The sequence below is a fragment of the Cupressus sempervirens genome, chromosome 2 (genome assembly GCF_028749045.1).
Source record: "Cupressus sempervirens isolate cs-2001-9-10 chromosome 2, ASM2874904v1, whole genome shotgun sequence".
In the NCBI taxonomy this organism is placed as follows: domain Eukaryota; kingdom Viridiplantae; phylum Streptophyta; class Pinopsida; order Cupressales; family Cupressaceae; genus Cupressus; species Cupressus sempervirens.
In genome coordinates, this window is record NC_143119.1 from 478,691,772 (window position 1) to 478,718,334 (window position 26,563).

The following is a 26,563-nucleotide window of genomic DNA, read 5'->3' on the forward strand; positions in this document are numbered from 1 at the left end:
TACTCAAAGCATCTGTGATGAAATTCTCCTTCCCATTAATGTAATGAACATCAAAGTCACACTCACACAAGAACTCCATCCAATGATGTTGTCATGTATTCAGGTTTGGTTGAGTAAAGATATACTGCAAGCTCCTATGATTTCTATGCAACTCAAACCTATGTCCCAAAAGAAAATTCCTCCAATCGACAAGGGCATGCACTATGGCTGCAAGTTCCAAATCATGAGTGGGTTAGTTAAGCTCATGGTCCTTGAGTTTTCTAGACTCATATGCAATCACTCGACCATCTTGCATCAACATTGCACCCACACCTTCCAACGAAGTATCTGTGCAAACCATGAAATCACCTATAGGATTAGGCACTGCAAGGACTGGTACACAGGTCAAACACTCCTAAAGAGCATTAAATGTTGCCTTGCACTGGTCTAACCAAACATACTTCTTCCCTTTCCTCTGAAGAGCAGTGATGGGATAAGCTACTCATGATAAATCCTTCACAAAGCGATGGTAGTAACCAGCCAAACCCATAAAACTATGAACTTTTGAGACATTAGTGGGTACTGGCCAATCCATGATAGCATGAATCTTCTCCGGATCCACTACAATTCCATCACCAATCATGATGTGTCCCAAATACTTCACCTTAGACTGGAAGAACCCACATTTACTCAAGTTGCCATATAATTGATGGTCTCTCAAGCACTGCAATACCTGATGTAAATGGATTTTGTTCTCCTCCACAATCTTGGAATAGATGAATATGTCATCCAAGAATACAATGACACACTAATTGAGGTAAGTGCAAAATACACCATTCATCAAACTCATAAATACTTATGGTGCATTGGTTAACCCAAAGGGTACAACCATGAACTCATAATGCCTATACCGTGTACAAAAAGTCGTTCGATGAATATCAACCTCCTAGATAAGAAGTTGATGGTATCCCAACGTAAGATCAATCTTTGAGAACACAAGAAATAACTAGCAACCCTTATGCACACTCTGCTTTAGCTGATTAGCTGAGATCATATGAAGCAAGACTAGTCTCTAAACTCCTAAAAGTTCCACCTATCCATCTATGTCATCCACACACTGTACCACCTTACGATGGCAATCGATACTAGCCTAATGGGTGGCTAACCAATCCATGCCCAACACAATGTCATAGAATCCCAGAGGTAGAATGCATAAATCCACTGTGGTGGTGAAGGTTCCCAAATTCAAACTACAACCTCTAACCAACGAGTCAACAACCACTCTAGAACCCATGGCTAACTCAACCTGCCACCTATGTACCTGACGCATTGCCATAGCCCACATCACTGAACAAGAGATGGTGAAATGAAAGAATTGGAAGCACCAGAGTAAAAAAAAACTAAAGTTGAACTACCATGTAATGTACATGTAGCCTCGACTATTGTACCTTGGTGGTTACCTTGATGGTTTTCAACCACCGCAAAGGCTCTATGATTCCTACCCACATCTCCTACAGTAGGCTCAGATCTTGTTGCACCCTTACCAGGTCCTATAGATGGTTTGATGGAACTCTCAAATGATTTATGACTAGGCTGGCCATAGCAATTCCCAGTAAAGTTGGGGCTTGTCCCATGACCACCCTGAGTAGCACTAGGATATGGTGCACTACCCCTACTAGAATTTTGCTAAGCACTCTAAGAGGATGATCCTATTGAGATTTCTACCCTCGGTTCTAGTTATCTCCTCCCTTACTTGAGGTACCAAAATTTTTTCTACCTTTGGTCCAAAATCCCTCTTGTCAAGATCCACGACGACTACCACCACCTTGGGTGGGTGCAGAATAAGCTTGTCCCTTCCCTGAGGATTGGGAATAATACTGTGCATCCTATCCTAAATTCCTTGCACTTTGGTTTTGAGAACTAGATCTACTACTGAAACCTCTAGCCAAATTTTCCTCAACAATATGTGCCTTCTCAACAACAAGAACAAGAGTCCTAGGCTGATGCATATGGACTTCTCCAATAAGGCCATCCTTAAGGCCTCAAATGAAATGATGAGCTAAGAGTAAATCATCATTTTTGTAGCATGAATACTGCCTAAGTTCAAAGAATCAAATTTTGTACTAATCCACTGTCATGTTTCCTTCCTAGATTGTGTGGAATTCATCAACATGAGCCTCTCTAAACTAAAGAGATAAGAACCTCTCTTGGAACCTTTGCTCAAAGATCTCCCAGGTGAGATCTACAACACTAACCTGAATCTTCTAACTCTCAATATTCCACCAAATGGATGTGTGGTCCCTCAACTGCATAATTGCACAACGAGCTCTCATTTTGGTTGAATATGGATACATGGTAAAGCACCACAAAAACCAAGTCTCAGCCTTGAGGCCACTTCCCTTACCATCATACATTACTGATTTTGATTGCTGAAGGGACTTCATGATATCCAACTTGATGGAATCCTCAATGTCACGGTCCCTACCACCCTGATGGTGCCTTCTGCCCCCTAGTAGGGTAAGAGAATTCTCATTTTCATGTTCCTCCTCTCTATGCTTTGAATGATGGGAATCTCCATGATTAGATCCCTCTTCCCAATCATGATCCTCTTGGTGCTCCTCAACATGAGGGCCCAACCGAGCAAGAATCTACTGGAGTACTGACAACAATACCCCCATGCCATCCTGATTAGCATTAATACCTCATTCTCCCTCTCCATCCTAAAATTCCTCTTCATGGTGTTCTTCCTCTTGAACAACCCTTAAGTTACCACCCCAACTAGACGTACGTACAAGAGGCATCCCTATGGAAGCAACAAGATAATGTCAGAACAATCAGATCATAAGCATAAGATTCAAAACATGAACGCAAGAGATATCAAAATAACAACATAATATAATAGTACAGAACAAAAATTAAAACCATAGTCGAAGCATAACATAGAGATCCCAATGTTTCAACATGGGCTCTAATACTAGATGTAATGCCCTACCTAGAGATCCTTGGAAACAAGGATGAAATACAAGCAAGATAAAAAAATTTAAAGCAAGTGTAAGTGTACATGATAACAACATACACGGATCACAAAGATCACAATGGAAGACTAACCAAACATCTTGACATCAACAAATCTCCAAATGCCACTACTGACCAAAACAACTAACAACAAAAAGATGTGGAACTAGATTTGAATAGAAACATTCTAAATCCAAAATACGACACCAAAGGGTTGAAGAACACCGAAGAGGGTATCTAAAACACTTCCCTAAAAGTTTGGGTCTTACAAAAAAATCTCTGTTGCCTGCTCACACAAGTTTTCATAATTTCTAGGTGATACTTTAATGCAACACTGGGTGATACTTTCCAGTATCATGTGATACTTCTAAACAAGTAGGGTGACATTTTACAGGATGAGGTGACATACCTCACAAGGGCATGTGATACATTAAGGGTATCATACAACAGTTCTTCTAAGGGGGTGTGATAATGGAAAGTATTGCATGAAAAAACTCCAAGAGGTGTGCAACACTATCAAGAAACTCAGAATACAAGTCTAATGGGCATGCAATACATTATTGTATCACACCATGCTGACACATGGTCACCCAAGAAACACAAGAAACACTTGAGGAGAACACAAAGGGGAAAAATAAAGAATAAAACCTCCACACCAGGGAGTATTGGATCCACATTTCAAGGCAAGATCACTCAAACCATATCTAAAAGATGGAAAACAATAACTAACCATCTAACAAATAGTAGAAGTAAAAGTACAGAAAGGAAACATCGCAGTGTATTGAAAGCAACATCACAATAACAAAAAAACTAAGTATGTGATTCCTCCCAATTGTTAATAGCATCATAAGACCATCATGGGCCCTAGCCATCCCCCACACGTAACATCCCAAGCCATCAATCAAATTGTTGGTACTATCATAATAGGGATGTCACTACTAAAACATGCTACAATCATAAGCATAAGAAAATCTAACACACCAGTGGAAAGCATAAGATCATCCTACAAAGTAGATAACATCACCTATCACATGCTAATCATCAATGTAAGGAAATGCATCAAATCTAACATCATCTAAACATGATATACAAGCATCACAATGAAATCATAAATCACAAGAAGGCATACTCTGGAACCCAAAGTACCAAGTGAAAACATCCAACAATGGTCACGCTAGAAAAAAAGACCATCCCTGTACACTAGTCCCTAGTAGTGGTGAAGGTAGCTACACCTTCCAACCATGTGGCACCCATAGGTCCACACCCACCATGCTAATGGAGATAATAATCCAACCACTAACACACACAAGAAACAACATCCATGGCTAACACACATGCCAAACAATATGATGACTGAACCCAAGACATAAATAATGCATAAACTGTAGGTCCTAGTCAGACATCTCAATGGGCTACTACATAGGGCTAACATCATGGAGAGTCACTTGGCATCGACAAGCCCACGCTAGTATTGGTAGCATCAACTTTCCAATGGAAGGTGCAAATTCCAAGTAGCATCAACTTTCCAATAGAAGGCACACAATTCCCACTTTTTAATTATCTTATATTTTATTACCACCCAAATGTTTTAATTTAGTTATCACTTATATAAAACTTCTTCTGCCAACCAATGGGAAATAGTCACCAGGTCAAGTAGGATAGAAGCCCCCCCATATGCTACCCTACCCTACCCATGGTCATCCAACAAGAGTGCATGTAAGCACACAAACTCCCAACCCAACCCCAACGATCATAACTTCTAAAAGTACCACAAAAGAATGGGACTCGCAAGTCAATCAATAATATAGGTGAATGTACTCATGTGTGGTACACCACCATCACAAAGTTCATAACCCAAGGACTAGATGAGAAAATAATGCAGAAAGTCACTCAACTAAAAATAGACTTAGGAGGATGGATACATCATGCATCCCAATGTGGCATAAAAGTTCAATAAAGGTCTGACCGATATCCAAATGGATACTCTAGGTCCATGACCCAAATCATGCCAAGAAAACTTGAGAAAATAGGGTGGCAAACAAAATGAGGTAAAAATCCCAAATTTTGGAAAAAATTTGAAATTAAAACTCATTTGGCCTTTGGGTACAAAAACCCCAAAAATCCAAAGACAAATGAAATCGGACATTGTATGAAAAAATGGCCAGCATAACAGCTCAAAATCCCAAACCCTCATCCAAAAAATAGGAAAATGTTCCTATTTGACCAACCAAGTAGAACCAGCAAATAGACATAGAGGAGAACACTAGTTCTCAGTCTCCTAACATATTGCTACAAGAAACAGAAGTTGAAATGAAGTAAAAACAATCAAATGAGAAGGCCCTTCCTAACAGAAAAAGGGCATAAACCAAAACCCGCAAAATAAAATATATAACTTGTCAAATCTGTTGAAAGTGATGGCAAAGCATAAACTCCTCGAGCCAGATCCAATGAGACTAACCTTGTGAAAACCCCATGCTCACAGCTCCTAGAACAAATAGAAATTGAATCCTTCAGAAGAGGATTCTCGAAGAGCTCTCCAAATTCTAAAATCCAAATTAGAAAAAGTGAGGAATTAAATTCCTCTTTTAACACTTATTCACTTTTTGAGAGAATAGTCAATTAGGGCAAATAGCCAACTATAGCAACTAGACTCTAAATTGACCCAAATGAAAATAGGTTATTCTCCATAATAGAAATTCACCCAAGACAAAGTTGCCAGAAATTAAATTCAAAAAGATTTAAAGCCTTAAAATCCAAAATCACATAAAATCACTTAACACTTTCATGACAATGCAAACTTCTAAATGCATAGGCATGCTCACTAGTCTAATCGCATAATGCAGATGAGTTTGGATTTACTAATCACCGAAAGGTTTTAATTAAAATAATTAAAATAAGGATACGTCGACCATATAGGGATGAAATTGGAAAAATAGGAATAGTTGACTCACTAACTCCATGTGCCACTGCCAGGGATATAATTCATGCACACTAAAATACAGATCAAGTGCAATTGCATATAATATCATAGCCAAAACAATATGTATTTAAAATACCTATTTAATCCATTTACATCACTCATGTTCGCAAAAAGCGTAAAGATATAAGAATGAAGTAAATAACCATGGCATAAAATTCATCTCATAACATTAAAAAAAAATGTGTCCAATAAACCATATAACCAGATATCATCATAAATCTATTGTCATCTCAAAATAGCATCAACAAGCAAATATGATAAACTGAATAGTATAGCAGTAAAGCATCTATTGTATTGAATCAAATTATAACATCCAACCCTTGGATCATCATAAGGTACAAAATAAGAGTAACAAGTATCTCTCGAATCATAATAGACAACAAGGTGCAGACTGCAAACACGAGAGGAACTACACTCTTGACAGTGGTGACAACTATACACTGTATTATAATCCTAATTATAAGAGTTTCCATTGTGTTTTTCCTTTTTCTTCTTGTTTGATGACCACTTGGGTTTGGATCTACACTCAAAAGATCTATGTCCATACTTCTAATAGTTGTAATACTTCAAATCATTATGTGCTTGTGGTCTTGGTTCTGCATTCATATGCCTAGTGTCCTTGTTTATTGCATTTGTAGAAATAACTCATGAACTTCTACTTAGGATTATGATTTGTAGTCTTGCTCCTGCAAACATTAGTAGTATGTCTCAACTTCCCATAATTATGATAGGTGTATTTGGAGTTCTTACTTGTTACTTTGCTCAGCACTTTTGGATGATTCTCCTTCTTCAGTATTGGTGTAGCCTAATCCAGTAGTATCATTAGATCTAGGAGATCTCTTTAGTTTAATAAAGTACTTGATGGCCTCCCTAGTTTTGTTGAAACTTTCAAAAAACTCCTTTTCCCTTTTAAGATCATTGCTCAATTGTTCATTTTTCAATTTAGCTCATGATTGGCAATCATAACTTGATTCATTGTCTCTAATTGCATACTGGTAATTCTCTACATTTATAATGTTCTATCCTCTAATCTGTTGACCAATGTCCTCTTGTCATCTTCAATCATGACTTTGTCTTCTATGGATTTCTTTTTCTATTCAATGACCTCACAAAGTAATATTGATTGGACTTCTTGTTTTCCCTTTAGATTTTTGACTTCTTCAGTTAAGATTCTATTCTTTTCCATCAAATCTACAACTACTGCATCAAATTCATTAGAATCTCCATTTGCAAATAATTTAGTAGTGTCAATCTTTTGGTATTGTGTGTCATTCTCTTCAATAGCAATTTCCTTCCTTATTTTCAATGATCTCTTTAACCCATCTCTTGCTTCATTCAACTGATGTAGAATGAGTTTTATTTCAATCTGCTAGTTCTCAATAATCTTTCCTAACTTGTAGACTTCCATTTCTAAGATCTTTCCTCAAACCTATAAAGCTTTCCCTTTTAGAGAACAAAGTTTTGATATCAATTATTGAAATTACAATAGGAAAAGTAAACTCTAAGTGGGGGGTGAATCAGTGCTTCAAATTTTTTCCCATAAAATCATTCACCTCACATTCATCTCACAATTCAACAAGTAAACTAAAATATCATATTATGCATGTACATCTAAAGCATAAAAGTAAAATATTGAATCACATATATGACACAAGATATGATTACCCAAAAACCCTCCAATAAGAAGGTAAAAATGGGGTGGGGATGACACCCACAGTTTTCACTACTGTAGTTGTAAAGTGTATTCAATTAAGGTTACAATTGTTTGACCATAAAATATGATCTACCCTGTAAAAGGTCTTCCCTAATAAAGGCTTACAAATACTATTAGCTCTCACCTTGTTAAAGGATTTTAACACCCTATTAGAAGTGTACCTAATTAGAGGACTTCAACTCACAATTAAGTAAGCACCTTGTTAGAGGATTTCAACATAGCCTGTTAGGACTACTCTATTAAGAGATCTAACTGATTCACCTATTAGAATGTCTCAACAATGGTTATGCGGTAATCACTTTATTGCTTGATTTTAGATCACCTTTATAAAGATGTGTACTTGATCCTTTTTTATTAGATGTATCTCTGCTATCCTCTAATTCCTTTCCTCTATTCTCCTTTAATTGATTTTGCAATGTAACTCAATTCATAAAACCTTAATCACCATGAAGTCTTTTTTTTTGCATGCAAACTCTCTTCAATTCTCCTTAAGAATTCCTATAAAGTTTAGAGTTTTTCTTCCTTAAGAAGACCTAGATGACTTAGTGTTAGGTATGAATCAATGGTAGTGATTCACCCATATTGTTGCTAAAACCTTCCCTTTTTTCTGATTGGATGCATGTAATGCATAGGGATTCACATTTAAGATTCATCCTTATCAACAAAGATTGTAAAATAATCCTTAAGTCATCTCAAAAATGGTTTACATATTAGTTTATGCCAATACAAATAACTATGTCAAAATTATATTACTCAACATCTGAAGTCCTTGGTGCTCAGCATTAACTATAACTTCAATATTGTCACTCAGCATCTAAATGACTCAGTATGCACTTCTTGCTCAGCACTTGAGTCACTCAGCACATACTATATGCATGACATCTAAGTTACTTGACACTTGAGTGGCTTGGCACTTACTATTTACTTGGCATGCTCTATCTTATATGTTGTGCTCAGCATATATTACTTGTTTGGTATGAACTAAGTAAATGACTAATAATGACTCAAGTCTATAGACACTCTGTCAAAACCAATATGAGATCAACATATTGTTTGTACATAGTGTTTTATCTTGTGTGAGCACACTTTTCGTGGCCTCGTGATTTTATGAAACATGAAACATCTTTTAGTTATTATTGATGTTCCCATCGACAATTACATTAATGTAGTTGAAGAAGTGCTCCTAATTTTAGTGGTTTCCTACCAGATCCTTTTGATAATTTAATTTGTAGACATGTTATTACTTTGGCTAATGCCCATTAGGAATTCCCCTTTCAGTGATTTTCTTAAAATCTCTTGTTACTCTATCTTTTTTATTTTATTTTCAAGCACATTGTTAAAATAGGAATTCATATAGTTGCATTGATAAATTACATTCATCATAAAACAAAAAATACAAAAATATATCTTCCTTTGTAGTTATATTTTCAACAAAGTTATGCAAATTGGTTGGTACCAATAAAGACCTCCTTGTGAACATACGCATTTATCTTCAATTGAGTTATCCAACAAGTTGAAAAAAATCCATCTAGAACCTTGGAATTGATCATTGATCAACTTTATAAGAGAGAGATTCAAAAGGAATTATGTCGTTAAGCATCATGCAAAATGACTGCACAACTTTTAGTTACTTTTAATGACAAAAAATGGTACATTTCAATAGGTTCCCTCGTAGTAGCAAAATGTGTGAAAGTTGGCATCTTATATCTTTGTACAAATAATATTGTTCCTTTTACTTTAATTATTTCATGGTAAAATGAATGTTCATGAATAGTTATTGTAGTTGAGTAGGGAGAACAAATAGTTATTGTAGATTCAGATAAATGCAATGGAACAATAGACTTGGGCACATGAGTGAGAAAAGTATGAAGTTACTTCATTCAAAGAAATTTTACCAGGTCTAAAATGTGTCAATATGGATTTTTTTGAAAGTTGTGTGTATCGAAAATAAAAGAGAGTGAGTTTGGTGAAGAGTGGGAAGGAAAAGAAAAATGAGAAATTAGAGCTTGTACATACATATGTATGGGAACTAGCTCAAGTATCTTCCCTTGGTGGCTCTCATTATTATGTTACATTTATTGATCATGCAACTAGAAAAGTATGGGTTTATTTCTTTAGATAGAAATTTGATGTATTTCAAATTTTTAAGAAATCGAAATGCTTGGTTGAAAATGAGACTGGCAAAGATTAAAATGTCTCAAATTTGATAATGGTGGTGATTCTTGTAGTTAAGAATTTGAAGATTATTACTCCACTAATAGTATTCATAGACATAAACTTATTCATGGACTCCATAAGAAAATGGAGTGATTGAACACATGAATATGACAATAATGGAGCATGCAAGGAGCATGAGTTTGCACGTTAGAATGCCCTTAAATATGTAGGTGGAGGTTGTCAATACTACTATATATTTGATTAGTAGAGGTCCCTCTACTCCTTTGGGTTGTGGTATTTCAAAGGAAGCATGGATTGGTAAGAACGTGAGTTATTCTTTTCTCAAAACCTTCGATTGTGAAGAATTTGCACATATAGAGTCTGAAACTAGAACCAAGTTGGAAGCTAAGTCAAAGAAATTTGTATTTTTTGGATATGGAATTTATGAATTTTGTTATAGGCTTTGAGATTTTGAAAATCATAAAATTGTAAGAAGTAGGGATGTCATATTCAATGAGAAAGTGTTGTACAAAGATCTGTTACAATAGCATGAGAAGAAAGAAAATAGTTATGTAGTGTTGGATGATACTCCAAAAGATGATGTTCTAGCAATTCCTCATGCTCTACAACAATCACAACAACATATACCACACACCCCAATGAATGTTAGATGATCAACAAGGCTAAGTAGACCTCCAAATATATTTTCTCCCTCTTTGTATTCTATTTTATAAACAGATGTTGGTGAACCTAAATGTTATGATGAAGTTGTGTATGTGGATACAAAGATTCAGTGGGAGTCTGCAATGAAAGAAGAAATGAACTCCTTGCTAAAAAATCAAATATGAGATTTATGCAAGTTGCATGTAGGTAAAAGGGCTTTACAAGTAAAATGGGTTCACAGGTTGAAAGAAGAGGATGTAGGCAAGAAAAGATTTAAAGCCAAGTTAGTTGTAAAAGGATTTGCACAAAAAAAGGGCATTGATTTTGATGAGATATTTTCTATTGTTAAAATGACTTCTATTCGTATTGTTCTAAGTATTGTGGCTAGATATGCATTTGGAGTAGCTTGATGTTAAAACAACCTTTCTTCATGGTGATTAGATGAAGAGATAAATATGGCACAACCATATGGATTTGAGGTCAAAGGTAAGGAGAACTTAATGTTTAGATTAAGAGAAGTTTATATGGCTTGAAGCAAGCACCTCGATAATGGTATCTCAAATTTGATAGCTTTATGAATTAACATGGTTACACTCATTTTCATTCTATCCATTTTATTTATTTTAAGAGGTTAGATGATGACAACTACATTGTTTTATGTTTATATTTTGATGATATGCTTTATAGTCAGGTCTAACATGGATTACATTAAGGAATTGAAGTGACACTTAGCACATTCATTTTCTATGAAGGATTTGGGGGAAGCAAAACCAATCCATGGTATGAAGATTTGTAGAGATAGAAAAAATAGAAATTTGACTTTATCTTTGGTTGATTATACTGTGAAGGTGTTGCAATGTTTATTTATGGAGAATAATAAATTTGTCAGCACACTTTTACCTAGTCATTTAAAATTGACTAAGGATATGTGTCCCAAGACACAGGAAGAGGAAGAAAAAATGTCCAAGGTACCCTATGCTTTAGTTGTAGGAAGTTTGATGTATGTCATGGTATTTACTAGGCCAAATATTGTAGATGCAGTGGGAGTTGTTAGTAGGTATATGAGTCATCCTAGAATTGAGCAATGGAATGTAGTTTTATGACTTTTGAGATATTTGAGAGGAATATCCAATAAGTGTTTATATTTTGGTGGCTCTACTATTGATTTACAGGGCTATGTTGACCTAAATTTGGTAGGGGATATCAATACTAGGTGGAGTACTATAGGTTATGTATTTACTATTGGTGAGGCAACAATGATATGGATTTCTTGGTTATAGAAGGTGAATGTTTATCTACTATAGAGGCAGAGTATCTTGCTGTTACAAAGGTAGCCAAGGAGATGATATGGCTACATTTCTTCATGGAGGAATTGGGACACCCACATAGGGACAACTATTTGTTCATAGACAGCCAAAGTGTCATTCCTCTTGTGAAGAAATCTACTCTATATTCAAAGATAAAACACATACAATTGTGGTACCATTTCATTCAGTCAATTTTGGATGATGTAGAGTTAAAGCTAGAGAAGATATGTATAGATGATAATCTAGTAGATATATTTACCAAGGCAGTAACAAGGGAGGATTTGAACTCCTTTTTAGCTTCAGTTGGTCTTCTAGACTAAATAGAATAAAAGAACAACATAATCCATAGTGGTTTGATATTCTAGTGGGAGATATAGGTTTAGCGATGCTATAATCAATCTCCAAGTGGGAGGTTATCATTGTGGAGTCTAATTAGTCTCCAAGTGGGGGATTGTTGTGATGTGGAGCCTAATCAGACTTGAAGGTTTCTTCAATGTAGTTTCCTCCCAAATTATTTCTAGGGGGGTTTAGGGGCAGTGCCCTAGGTGCACTCCTTATCATAGTATAGGGTGGGGTCGAAGGGTAATACCCCCTTAGTGATTTCAAGCGGTAGCACCCCCGAAGCCAAAAATGACTCTACTACTATAAAAGGCATCGATTGTTATTTTTCTATTTGGACAACTTATTCTAACCCTAATTTAGCAAGCAATAAAATCTTGTATAAAATGGCTTAGGGTTAGGGATTTCATAATGTATTGTGAGATTGTGGCTTATTGTGACAGTGTTCAGTTGTAAGGGATTACAAATTGTAACCACTTGATAATAATAATATTGGACTTGTTGGTGGTGGACGTAGCCTAGGGATTGGGTGAACCACATTAGATCCTTGTGTCTTGTGTTCTCTTCTGTGTGATTTATCATTTTTTGATATTGGTTATATTTGCATGTAATTGTTATTTTTGTTCATGGTTAATCCTAAAATTTCTATATCAATTTGTAAGATATTATAATCAACTCATTTGATGTAGATTTTTATCTTAGCTTAAGTAGCCTTAGCTAGGGGAATCACCCCTAATTTACTTCTTAGATACTCATGTACATCCTTAGGTAAAGCCTTAGTGAAAATATCATCTATTTGCTCCTTGGTGTTCACATGTTTTAATCTCACTTCTTTATCTTGAGCCAACTCTCTCAAGTAATGATATATGATAGCAATATCTTTGGTCTTTGTGTGCATTACAAGGATCTTTAATATATTTATAGAACTTTTGTTGTCACAATAGATAATAATAAGATCAATGTTTTCTTTCTTCACCCCTTTCAACAATTGCTTGATCCACACAATGTTGGAAAAATTCACTATTGTTGCCACATATTTATCTGCAACTGTTGATTGTGAAATGTATATCTATTTCTTGTTTGTCCTGGAAACCAATATCTTTCCTAGAAAGAAAGCTTCACTACTTGTACTCTTTATGTCATCAACATTGTCTTCCCAATCTACATCTGTGTACACTTTCAGTTCAAACTTGTCATTATTCTTGTAATATAGCCCATAGTCCTATGTTCCTTTCAAATATCTCAATATCCTTTTCAGTGCCATCATATGAGTTTCCTTAGGATTTTCATAAAATCTTGCAACAATTCCATCTGTCAGTGCAATATCAAGTTTGATGTAAATAACATATTGTAGCTTCCCTATCATTGATCTATATAATTCATGGTTCACATAAGTAGAATCATCATTCTTAGATAGCTTATGTCTTGTAGCCATAGTTGTGTTGATTGGTCTTGAGTTTTTCATCCCAAAAAAATTTAGTATCTCCTTGATGTATTTTGATTGAGTAATGTAGATACCTTTCTTCATCTAATATATTTGTAAATCAACAAAGAATTTGATCTCGCTAAGCATAGACATTTCAACTTCCTTTTACATCTCATCTACAAATTATTTGCATAATGAATCGTGTCACCCAAATATGATATCATCAACAAATATTTTAGATAATAGTATCCCTTTACCACCTTCAATTTTCAAATACAAATTATTTTTATCATTAGATTTTTCAAAACCAATATTTACCAAATAATTATGAGGCCTTTCATACCATGCTCTAGGAGTTTGTTTCAATCTATATAGTGCTTTGTGCAATTTGCATACCATGTTCTTCTTGTTAGGATCAACAAATCCTTTTGGTTGTTCAATACAAACCTCTTCTTCCATTATTCCATTCAAAAATGTAGATTTGACATCCATTTCATATACTTTAAATCCTTTATAAGAAGAATATGCAAGTAATGTTCTAACTCCTTCTAATCTTGCAATTGGAGCAAAAGTTTCCCCATAGTCAATACCTTCTTCTTGTACATATCCTTTGCATTCCAATCTATCTTTGTTCCTTTTGACTTCTCCTTTCTTATTAATTTTGTTCCTAAGCACCCACTTGGTTCCAATAACATTCTTGTCCTTTGGTCTAGGTACCAATGACTAGGTTTTGTTCTTCTCTATTTGCTCAAATTCTTCATTCATTGCTTGAATCCAACCTTCATTGTCCAAAGAATCTTTCACTGATTTGGGCTCAAACTCACATAGTAAACATGTATCACTTCTAATATTTTTCCTCATCATAACTCCAAAGTCTTTTTTTCTAATGATTTCTTCAAGTGCATAATGTCTTCTCATTACTTTGCTAGTGTAGGTTTTTTTCTTATTTCTTCTTGTACAAGTTCATCTTGAAAATTGATTTGAAGCTCATTTTATATTTTTTCTTTAGGTCTTGCTTTAGGTATTTCTTGCTTGACATTCTCTTTCTAATGTTTGGCATATTCTTCATGTATCTTAGCATCATTCTACTGATGCTTGACACCTACAATCTGTTGCTTGGTAGCCTAGTGTTGCGGCATTCACATTTTGTTATTGTTAGGTAGCCTTTTTATATGGTTTAGGTAAGGTGCTTAAAACACCTTCATTGGCATATATGAATGTGTTGTAGTCTTCAGCTACTATCTTGCATTCAACTTCATTTTTTTCTACATATTCATGAACTTTCACATTTGTACTTTTCACAACTTTGTTAGTGTTAGAGTTCAAACACTTATAAGCTTTTCTCTTAGTGGAATATCTTAGGAATATGTCATCATCACTTTTACCATCAAGTTTTCCATTTCTATTGTCCTTCAATGTATAGCATTCTATTCCAAAGACTTAAAAATATTTCACATTAGGTGCACACCCATACCATAACTCAAAGGGTTTAATCTTTGTACATTTCTTATCTTGTCCTCGAGTATAGACTATTATACTTGCAACTTCTCTCTAGTATTTTTGTGACACATTCTTCTCCATCATTAGTGTTCTAGCACAATCCATGATTAATCTGTTCCTCCTTTTAGCTATTCCATTTTGGGGAGGGGTCTTAGGTGTTGACATCTTCCTTTTGATTCCTTTATCATTGCAGGATATATTGACACTAGTACATTTGACACCATTTTTAGACCAAAATTTTTGACCATCTATTAAAATGGGGTCAAATTGGTCAAAATAGGCAAGGAAAAATGTCTTTTTTTAAAAATCCATGCCTGTTTTGGTCAAAATTTTGACCAACACGGGCATAACATGTTAAAATAAAAAAGAGACAAGTTAGGGTTTATTGTTATGAGCATGTGTGAGAGTTACATAGGCATTTTGTTTGGATCACAAGAGCTACATAGGTATTTCATGTGGTTGTAATATATGATCATAGTACTCAAAGACCTTGAGGATTTGGCTTCATCACTTATGACTCGAAAGATGTTATGGAGGTTGTTGTGCAAAAGCCCTTTCACGAGTTCAATGGAAAGATGGTAGAGGTCAAGTGGTAAATCCCTAAGGAACAATCTACTGGGAATGCCAAGTATACTTCAAGAGGAGGTCGAGGAGGGAATTTTTGGATATGGCTTCAATTCAAGTGTGGCAGGACCCTATGGGCCTAAAATGAATACTAAGCATGTTGTTGCTCCAGGAGATAGAGGTGGGTTCACTTCGTATGGACCTATTGGAAGTGGATACAATGCACCTAGGGCTAGCTATGGAAATGGTGTAGGATATGTACCTACAATGAATGGAGGCAGCTATGATAGTTCTTCTTTTCGAACCAACCCAACCTATTCTACTAGCACAGTTGGCACTTATGGAGGAGCTCCCAATGGTTATGGCATCTAGCAATGAGACCTTATAACAACAATCTAGCTCTAGTGAGAAATATGTGGGGTTATGGAACTATACCATATATTGGAGGAAATGGGAGCATAAGTGGTTATGGTGGAGGTGTAGCATGAGGCTTAGGTTAAGGTAGTAATAACCAAAAAAATGGAAGTGTTGTTGGGTATGCAAGTGGCTATGGAAGCTCTAAATATATATATGGCTCAAGTGTCAATGCTTATACAACACAAAATAGTGAGTATGGAACTAAAGTGGAAATATATAGCTCAACAATAGGGGCCTATAGAGGTACATACACTGATAGTTATAGCAACTCTACGTATGGAGACTCCACTTGGAGATCAAGACCATCTGATCCTTTTGGAGCACATTTAGTAGGCTATGGGCTAAGCACAGTTAGAGATGGGTTGCATAAATAAACCCTAGCAACATACATTTAGGCTATTGAGATAAACCTTCCAATGGATATAGAGGTGAGACAATCAATACGATTTAGAAATATTTTCTATTTTTGTTTGTAGTGTTATTTTTCAGAGACAAGTTTGTTTTCAGGTCTTTTTCATGGACCAATTAGGATTAGTCTCAGCTTCATGCTTATTCATATTTTTTTTCAAATTTTTTGTTGTTTTCTCGAGGAAAAAATGTTTAAAATTTCATGAAAATCTATTATATTTTTCATTTTTAAAAATTTGATCAATAGTATATTTTGTATAGAGAATAGCCGCATCCCATTTATATATGGAAAATAGCCACATCCCATTGTAATATGACATGCCTATACATATACCATATTAAGTGCTAATTAGAGTAAGATTACATTTATGTTTGCAAATTTCATGCTTGCTTGTCTATTTTTGTAGTTGAGAGGATAGTACAATCTCTCTAATCTTTTGAAGCTGAGGTGATCTGGTTGATACTGCAATTATTTGGAGTTTTTCTGCAGCTGAGATACACTAAATATATCATTGATGTAATATTTATGGTTTTTTTCTTTTAGCACTTTAAATAGTATGATCCAATACATACACTGACCAAGGAATGGAAATTTCTATATGAAATTAATTACAAGTATTTTAGTTTGGATCATGTTTTGGATCTTAGTTCTAGCTGACGTTAGGCTTTAGATATTTAGTCACATTGTGAGTGACTTGGTCTGTGTCTCAACATGTGACCTGAATATATATCTAATTCAATTAGGTATATTCTATAGTTTTGTATGGGTGTCTGCAACTTTTGTAATGGGAGTTGTATTAAATATAGGTCCAAACAACCTTTTAGTTGCTTTGTAATTCCTCTTTCAATTTTATTTTCAAGTGTCCATGATTGACTCATGCACAGAATAGAATCTTATTGAATCTCTTATGCCTGAGATGATCAAGTGATTGATAGTGTGTTCAATTATTCTTGTGTCATATTATGTAGAGCAATACGTAGGATGGACATTAATCACAGAGATAATGTTGCAAGGATTATATCCTGTTTTAAGGATGTCCACTAAGAATTTGAATGTGATGCTGAATGAAATATAGGAATTTTGGTTTTGAATAAATCAAATTACAATTTGTATAATGACGTTTGTTAAATTTTAGCTTTCCTTTTAACAGTATATCTACATTTTATGTTGGTACCTTTTTACAATTTTCAGTATGACACATGTTGGAAATGATTGAAAAGATCATGAATGAAGAATGATGGAACTGGTAAAGAATGCTTTCAATCATTGTTTTGTCATTGATGTCAAATTTTCTACTTGCAGGAATGACGATTGCTTAAGTGATCCAAATACTATCAATTGGTTGATTGACAAGGAGGTGGCAATCAATAAGTTGTAACTAGAGCACCTAGAGAAAGGTTGAAGTTATGATGTTGTAATGAAGTATAAGGATCAACTAAGCCATTGATGAAATGGTGTATTGATAACATACTCTAAGACATAGGGGATGGACAAACTAAGACACATCAAAGATGTAAGGTTTAACTAAGTCATTTGTAGAACCTGACTAAGTTCATTTGTGAGTGCCAAGCAAACCAGTTGAAGTCGAGAAAGTTCAATGTGTGTCGAGCAATCCTTCAGGTGCCAAGTAACATAGAAGGTGCCAAGCAATCCTTCAAGTGCTGAGTAACACTAAATGTAGTAGAAGTTGAGTAACTTAGGATCCAACAAGAGCCAAGCACTACAAAGTAAATAAAAGTTGAGTGATTCAAGAGAACAGTAGAAGCTGAGCAACACCGGAAAGCTTCAGGTGTCGAGTAAAGTAGGAACTACAAAGGATGCCAAGCAATCTAGAGCTAGATAGTGTCGAGCATCAGTAAACCAATGATGTCGAGTTGCTGCATTATTTGTTAAGTCAAAAGATTCGCAAGATCAGTAATCATAAGTTTGTTACATTGAATTTTGTGAATTAGTTGGATGATAAGAATGATGAGTAGATGTCACAGAATTTTATGTAAGCCATGCAAACCAATTCAAGGCGAATACTTATGGACTTATCATGAAGTTTCTAGAAGAAACAATTTGGAGGGAAAACAATATCATTCTCCTAGATCAAATCAAGTTGATGAGTGAGAATATTTGAGCAGGAAATGAAGAACAAAACTTCTTTATAAGGAGTTATAGGTCAGAGATCAGAAGAGCGAGGAGTGAGTTGGTCATAAGGGTGGTCGTGGTCATGTAAAGGAGCCAAGAGAAGGCTAGTGTGAAGTGTCAAGAAGAGGACACAGTGAGGAGTAAGCACAAAGCATGAAGACTCTGAGTTGATCAAGTGACCATAGATTGCATTGGCATAACAAGTGGAAGAACTCAAGGAGACAGATCTTGAAGGGTGAACAAGCTATCAACACTGCAAGGAAGAAAAGCCAAGCAAAGAAAAGAACTGAAGAGAGATCTAAAATTTGCAAGGTTAGAGTTGCAATCTTTATCAATTCAAAACCTTTCTAATACTTTCTTACCATTGTATTAGACATTGAAATCCTACATTGCTAGGTTAGCTTAATAGCTAGGTGGATAAGCCTCAAGAAAAGGATAGAAGATCCCCTGGAGAAGGATAAGAGATCCTCAGGAGGAGGATAGGAGATCCTTAGAGAGGGATAAAGATTCCTTTGAGAAGATGATTGTAAATCCCATGGACTTGGGTGGGCCTAATAGCTCTATGTAAATCCTTTAATAGGGTGACATTCTAAGTTGAATGTTCTTAAGTCCTCTAACAAGGCACACTCCTAATAGGGTGTAGAAATCCTTTAACAGGGTCACATTTAACAGTGTGTAAAGCCTTTAACAGGGTAGGCCTTTAATAGGGGAAACCATCAGAAGTGGTTGAAATCAATTGTGCAGTTATTTTATGGGTGTCATCCCCACCCTAGTTTTACCTTCGTATTCCTAGAGGGTTTCTGGGTCACCAAAATCCTTTGTGTTATGGTGTGATGCAGGTTTACTTTTCATGATTGTTTAATGTTTAATTGCATGCATGATAACTTCAATTATATGCCATTAAGGATTTGACAAAAAAATTGTATTGGATATTATTGGACCTTGGATAACTGATTCACACCACCCCCCCCCCCCCCCCCTCTCAGTTATTCTAAAAGAATTCTAATAGCACACTAGCGAAATCTATAAAATGCATTATTTGGGTTATTATTTTTCACAATAAGGAAGTGTTGTTGAGATCATTGTGAAGGGAGCAATGGTCATTATCTTCCAAGTCTTGGTGAGGTTAGTACTAATAGGATGTGCATGCTCAATTCTCCCTTGCTATGCCTTTTGGTTTGGTCAATACTCTACAGCATAAAAGTGAAACTACTTAAGTATGAGCCTTGAGGCTTTTGTAGCTCACCTCTTTTTTTTCACAATCCCCATTGTCTTATTGCTTACTAATTATATGTATTTTATCGATAAAAGGATGAAGTCAAGATCATTATTATTATGTGTTGTGATCAATTCTCATATAAGATGCTCACAATTTACTATTGTGTTGTAGGCTCTCGCCTTATATATAATGTATTGTTATTTATTAGGCATATATAACAATATAAATATCCATAACTTTTTTAATTCAATTTGAGATTAAAATACAACATTCTTTACCATGGTTTCTCATTATTTCTTAACTCACTTTAATTATGTTATTTTTTATGTATGATGTGCATGCAAATGACATGTTTTCTCCTAAAAAGTGGGAACAGTACCTAAACTTTGCCTTTGCCTATCTTTATTTGCACTTTCTTCAAAGTAGTCCCAAGCATTGTAGTCTTCTATTTACCATCTTGGGCCAAATCTATGATTATATAAAATAATAATGGAGGAGATTTTCTTGAACATGATTATGGTCATCAATTTGAAAAGTCACATTTGCAATTGTATCCACACATCCATACCTATAATGGCTTTAAAAAATGCAAGGGTTGGCACGTTGCTTAAACACCAATCTTAAATCTAATTTCTCATAAGGTTGTAACAATAACAAGGGAGTCACCCTTGGCTTGCATTAGAAAGCTACAACTTCTCTTAAACCCTTCAAAGCCATGAAAGTCTCTACTTCATTGTTATTTTTAGAGCCAATAAAAAATGAGGCACCATTAACAAACACTTCAATGTACATGTATAATATATTTTTAAAAATATAACAATATATAATATAAACTAGTGATACTCATAATTGCCAATAAACAAAACATTTAAGCGCCTCTTAATATGAAAAACATGGAAATACTCATAAAACATAATCTAGGGATTTTTTAAATGCCAATAAACGATGAAAAATTGTAATCAATATTTAAAATTAATAATCTTCATATTACTTTGCATCAAAAGCATCAAGTCAACATCTGGTACAACTTCACTTGAACCACAATGAGTGACAATTCCACTTCCACTAGCCATGTGTTGAACAAGTTGTCTCATGTAAAGAGATTTCTAGCAAATTGTGCAACAATAACATCTATGTCAATACACTCAAAGGTCTTATCCCAATTCCTTGTCACCTCTTCATTATAATCAAGTTTCATACATGACATAGAGATATAGAATTCAACTTGCATTAAGGTTATAAACTATGAAATAGAGATATTAAATACAAAATCTTCAACTTGCATAGATATCAACCATGAAATGAAGATATTTGTTGCATTAAATTTGTTGCTGAAGATTTTTCAAATTATAGTTTTATTTCAAATTTCATATTTTGAAGAACTTGTTTGATCTTGAATATTCAATTGAATTTATCTTGCCTCTAAATACAGATGTATAAACTATCAGTGTTGGAGCTCTATTTCTCATGACAGATTTTGAGTTTTTGATCACTTCATGTATAAATCTTTCAAGCTCTGAAGATATTTCTAGGTGGAGATGCCATATTAACATTAGATCCAAAAATAAATAGAAACCCTGCTTCAAACGTGGTGATAGAGAAAGTGCTATTAAGGAGTGGATAAAAGGCTTAGCAGTGATTTGGTTTTGATCAATCAGGCACGCTTCATGTGTCCAAACTTTGTCTACTCAAAACTTACCTCTTGTTTATGGCCTATTATTATTATGAGCTTTATAAGTTTATATAGTTCATTTCTTTGTTAAAAATTGCTATTACATTTTGGTTTTCTTTGTGTTGTACATAATCCACATTAGCCTCGTTGTCTTGAACTTCACTTATTCATCTATGACAGTGCTTTAAATTTTTTAAACTTATCTCTCCCTTATGCCACTTTGCATCTTCTAGATTGGTAAGGGGTTTCTCCTTTTCTACGGTACCAACCATTCCAATTGCATTTGATGATAGTGATTATCTATGCTATGGCCCTTTTTGTATGTTCTTTTTTGGGCTTCTTTTATATAAAATATCTATGATTTGATTATGATCTATAAGAATGGGTATGGAAGACAAGCTGCTAATGATATTCAGCATTCTCAATTGTTGAAGTCACCACCATAGATATTGCAGGCACATTATTAAATAACACATTGATATGTTAGGATTGTGATTTTTCTCATCTGTTTACTTTCGAAGTTTATGATTTTTCAACCATTCCTTAATCTTAAGCCCAAATACTACGTACTCTTAGGCATTGCCTTCACAACTAACTATTCTAATGTTGTGTCTATAAAGTGGCCACTTTTATGTGTTCTACCAAATATTTGGTGCCTCTTGTAGCTGCTTTATCAAGTAAAGAAAAATCCTTGTTATGTTCTTTATATTAATGAAATACTTATAACATTCAAAAAATGTTTAGAATCAAACCCATTTGTTTCTTATTACAAGGCCACATCGGCCTTATGATCAAAAAAAGAAGAGGAAGCCTCATGTTATAAGATTAGAACCACAAGAGCCATAGGAGAATACCGAAGATAGTCATGATGTGCCTATTAGCATCGTGACTATCTTCAGCATTCTCCTATGGCTCTTGTGGAATATTGTTTGTTATTGTAGGTTATTCAAGGATTGCAACATTTACCTCCACTATCCACCATTTCTTTAACCAGACCAGAGATCTCCTCAAAATTTTGTTGCTCCAATTTCCTCCAACATTAATATTTGTGACCCTCTCAACCGCTATTATTTGTAATCCCCAATATGTTGGGAAGGGAATCTAGCTAAGACAGATTTTGTTCCAACCTTGTATTTGTTTTTGGAGGTTCTTCTATCAGAAATCCTTCCCTTGTATAAAAGGAGGTATGCCTTCTTAAAGACCCTTATAAAGGGAATCTGTAATGTATACAAGACTCTGATCCCAGGCTATACCGGGGGTTTTCTTTGCCCTATTCTTTTTCCCCCAGTGCCTGCAATTGAACAGGGAAAAAAATTTGTAAAATCTTTTGATAATATAATATAAAGTCTTGATTACTATTGCATATTAATGAATTTTATATCATATTAATAAATGTTATGTGATTGTTTTGATTGAATGTTATAGTTTATAAATGGATGAATGAAATGAATGAAGTATGTAATTAGATGTTAATGGGGAATTTAGATTGATGTTAGGGGGAGGGGGGTGAGGCTAGATGAGTTTCCACCTTCATGTGGTTGGCCTTGTTAAGTAGAGAATATTATAGTATTCTTGAAACCAAGTGAAGCTCAAACTAACATACCAAGGTATCGCAAAACCCAAATCCATCTACCTCTCATCTTCTCATCCCAATAAGTCATATTTTCTGTCAATAGCTTTATTTTTTGCAAAATATTTGGAGGTTTTGAGAATCTTGAACTTTAAAAATTTATTCTAGATGTTAATTTTGTTGAGATGTGGAGAATCGCTTTGTATAGTATGAAGATGTTCTAGAATCTTGATATTGGTTTAAATATGAGCTGACTATAGGTTCTTTATGCACCAAATTTCTATAGAGATCTTCCCATACTAGACCATATTGATGCATAGTTGGAAATTTGATAGGATTCTACTGGTTGGAGAGGTAGACTTCCACCATTAACCTCTATTCTTTGCTTGATGTCCATAGTGTGTTCCCAAGGTGTCATTTTACAACAACCTTGAAGCAGGCTAAAGAAGTAGTGAAATGTTTCCTTACAGCTACCATTACCAATTCCATTTTTTTACAAGTTTGAACAATAGATATTTAATATATCCATTTATTGCATATCCCACATTCATGGATTTCCATGAGATGACATCACTTTAAGAAAGAATAATGTGCCTTGTCTATTCTTCTGTATTTTGCATATGTATCTAACAGCTACCATTACCAATTCTATTATTTTTCAAGTTTGAAAAATGTATATTTAATATATCCATTTACTGCATATCCCACAATCATGGATTTCCATGAGATGAAATCACTTTGAAGAATAATGTGCCTTGTATATTCTTCTATATTTTGGATATGTATCTATCATTGCATTTCCAACAATAAAAATTATTTGACAATAATAGTCTTTTCATCATACTTTGATGGATGTCCATGACCTACTCTAGAGCTCCCATTTTGACATGGAGGGGAAGATACCAACAAAGGTTGCACTTGCCTTTATTTTTTGCATGTGATTTTTTGGTCAGTTCATTTAGCACAAGGATTTGTTTTCTCTTCAATTCCTTTCAGCAAAAATAGATTTGCAGATTGAGTTATTTTAGGAATTCTCTTTCAGTTGAGCTCGCAAGGGAGATCAGCTAGCTAAGATGCTCTATTAGCTTTTACTATGCTTCATAGATGAGATTGCATTATATGGTTTGAACAAGATGTGGAAAAAAATCAAGTGTGTGATATTTTAGAAGATTGAAGATGAGCCCATTCCCGAGTGTAGTAATGAATCTCAAACCTCCTTCAGCCCGAGCATATCATGTCCTGTGAACAATCTTTCTAAAGCTACATCAACACTATAAGAAACATTACTTGATTAAAAAAATCACAATGACTTTTAGACTCCTATGGGGAAGATGTTACGCATCCACACCCTAGAGAAGATTCTAGTCCATCAATAGCGATAGTAGTTTTTCAATATAGATCATTGTTTGCTATTGTTCTAGTTCACACAAGTCATATGAAAAATGCTTATCTTAATATTTTGGGTTTGGTGCAAATGTCAGGTGGTTACATCTCAAGACTAGCCTGAAGTCACAAAGTATGCAGGCCTAGTTTGTGCTTAGGCACACCGGCAAGAGCTCATTCAAGATTTGTATAAAGTCTGGCAAGATCTAGTATGAGGTACTGCTACTGGAGGAATGATAAAGTAGACATCATATGTGGTATTTTTTTAGTCTATGAGGTTTTCATGTTGCTTAGCAAAAGATTGTTACATGTTTGGTTCAAAAGTTATATATTTTAGGGATGTGTATTTGTGTTGGGGATTTGCTTGACTGTAACTTTGCATTTTAAAAGTAGTATTTTGGTACATATCATATGTCTGTCTACATTGTTATGTCCTTGTAAGTTTTTTTTGAGATGTAAATGTCAGGAAGTTGATTCCATTTATATTTGATTTGGAGGTGTTCTACTTGAAATAGTGACCACCTTTTATACCAACGTATAGTACTCAATTTATATTCAGTGTTAAACTAGGATGATTACCTATATTATGTAGTGACAATGTATAGCTAGTACAATCTACAAATTTAGAATGTAAGAGATTTAATTTACAAAGAATTAACTTGAGGAAAACTTTTACAACTTCACACACCATGGATTGGGGACCTGTTCTGAATTACTAAATGATGAAAAGGAGAAAACCCTCTAGAGCACAAATTCTGCCTTGATCATTATACATTTTATTAACACTGAACCAACCAATGAAATTGAAAATTCTTAGACAAGATACTACTCAAAATTAAAAATATGATTTTTGGAAATTCACTTGCTACTTGAAATTTAAAGTATGATATTAGGAAATTTAAATGATTATTTCACTTTGATTCTTTGTAGGGAGTTATTGATTTCTTTTTATAAAGCAATAGAACAAAAGCCTCTACGAATCATATTTTATAGGTAATTTATTACATTTTGATTGGTTTTTGTGGTGAGATTTAGTTTTGCATTTCTTATGTCTCCTTAGTGAGAACTTTGGTATTTATTCAAAGATGGTGTAAGTGAAGGACAGTTTTACCAAGTTCTACTTTATGAACTAGATGCTATTCATAGGGTCAATTTCCTAATACTCACTATAGTACTTGCTATTCAATTGAGATTGCCATGGCTCATTAGTTAGTTTGTATTCTCTTTGGATTTTGTTAAAGAAGATAGTTGAATGCTATATGAACTAAAAGTTCTGTGGTGTGAACAGGCTTGTGCATCTCTTGAGCCAAATTACCAGCCCCCAATGACATTTGTTGTTGTTCAAAAGTGGCACCATACAAGACTATTTGCAAACAACCATGCAGATAGGCATTCTATAGATAGAAGTGGGAACATCTTACCAAGTAGGAAGGTCCTATAAGGCTATATAGTACTGTTCTGCTCTATTTAAAGGTGTTAATTTGTAATGCTAATGTGGGTTTCCTATATTTTGTCAGGCACTGTGGTTGATTCCAAAATTTTCCATCCCATGGAATTTGACTTTTATCTCTGTGGTCATGTTGGGATATAGGTATAATACTTATTTCTTAGATCAACATGTCATGCTTTCTTTGCTATGTATTATAACAAAAACTGATCTAGTTTTTATCATTTATAGGGGACCAGCACATTATCATGTGCTTTGGGATGAGAAAAAATTGTCAGACTAGGAACGTGACTAAAGGATCAGGGGATGCTCGACATTCAATATTAGGCATCTCTAGAAGTAGTACATGGCCAATGCTCAAGTATAACTCAAACCACTCCATTCTCATAGATTTTACTCTTGGGCTTAAAAGTACTATTTTGTCATTTTAAGTAATGAATAGATGTGAAATTGTTAAGCTTTGAGTACAAATGAAACCAAAGATTGTTTGGTAATCTATTTAATAGTAATGGTTGCCTATCAATATTCCCACAGGCATTGTAAAGAATATGCCAGCTACCTACAGTCATACGCACAGATTGAGAATTGGATGAAAAAAATGTAATAGTAGTACCATTAATACAAGGAGAACAAAAACTAAAAATAGAATTTGATCCAATTATAGGTGGT

At 34.6% G+C, this 26,563-nt stretch overlaps 2 pseudogenes; both read left to right on the forward strand.

Moving 5' to 3' along the window:
- LOC149573111 (uncharacterized) overlaps positions 1-16,435 on the forward strand; it is a 46,470-nt pseudogene extending 30,035 nt beyond the window's left edge.
- A 5,440-nt stretch (positions 16,436-21,875) lies between these two features.
- LOC149573112 (protein argonaute PNH1-like) lies at positions 21,876-26,177 on the forward strand (annotated as a pseudogene).
- Positions 26,178-26,563: the final 386 nt, after the last annotated feature.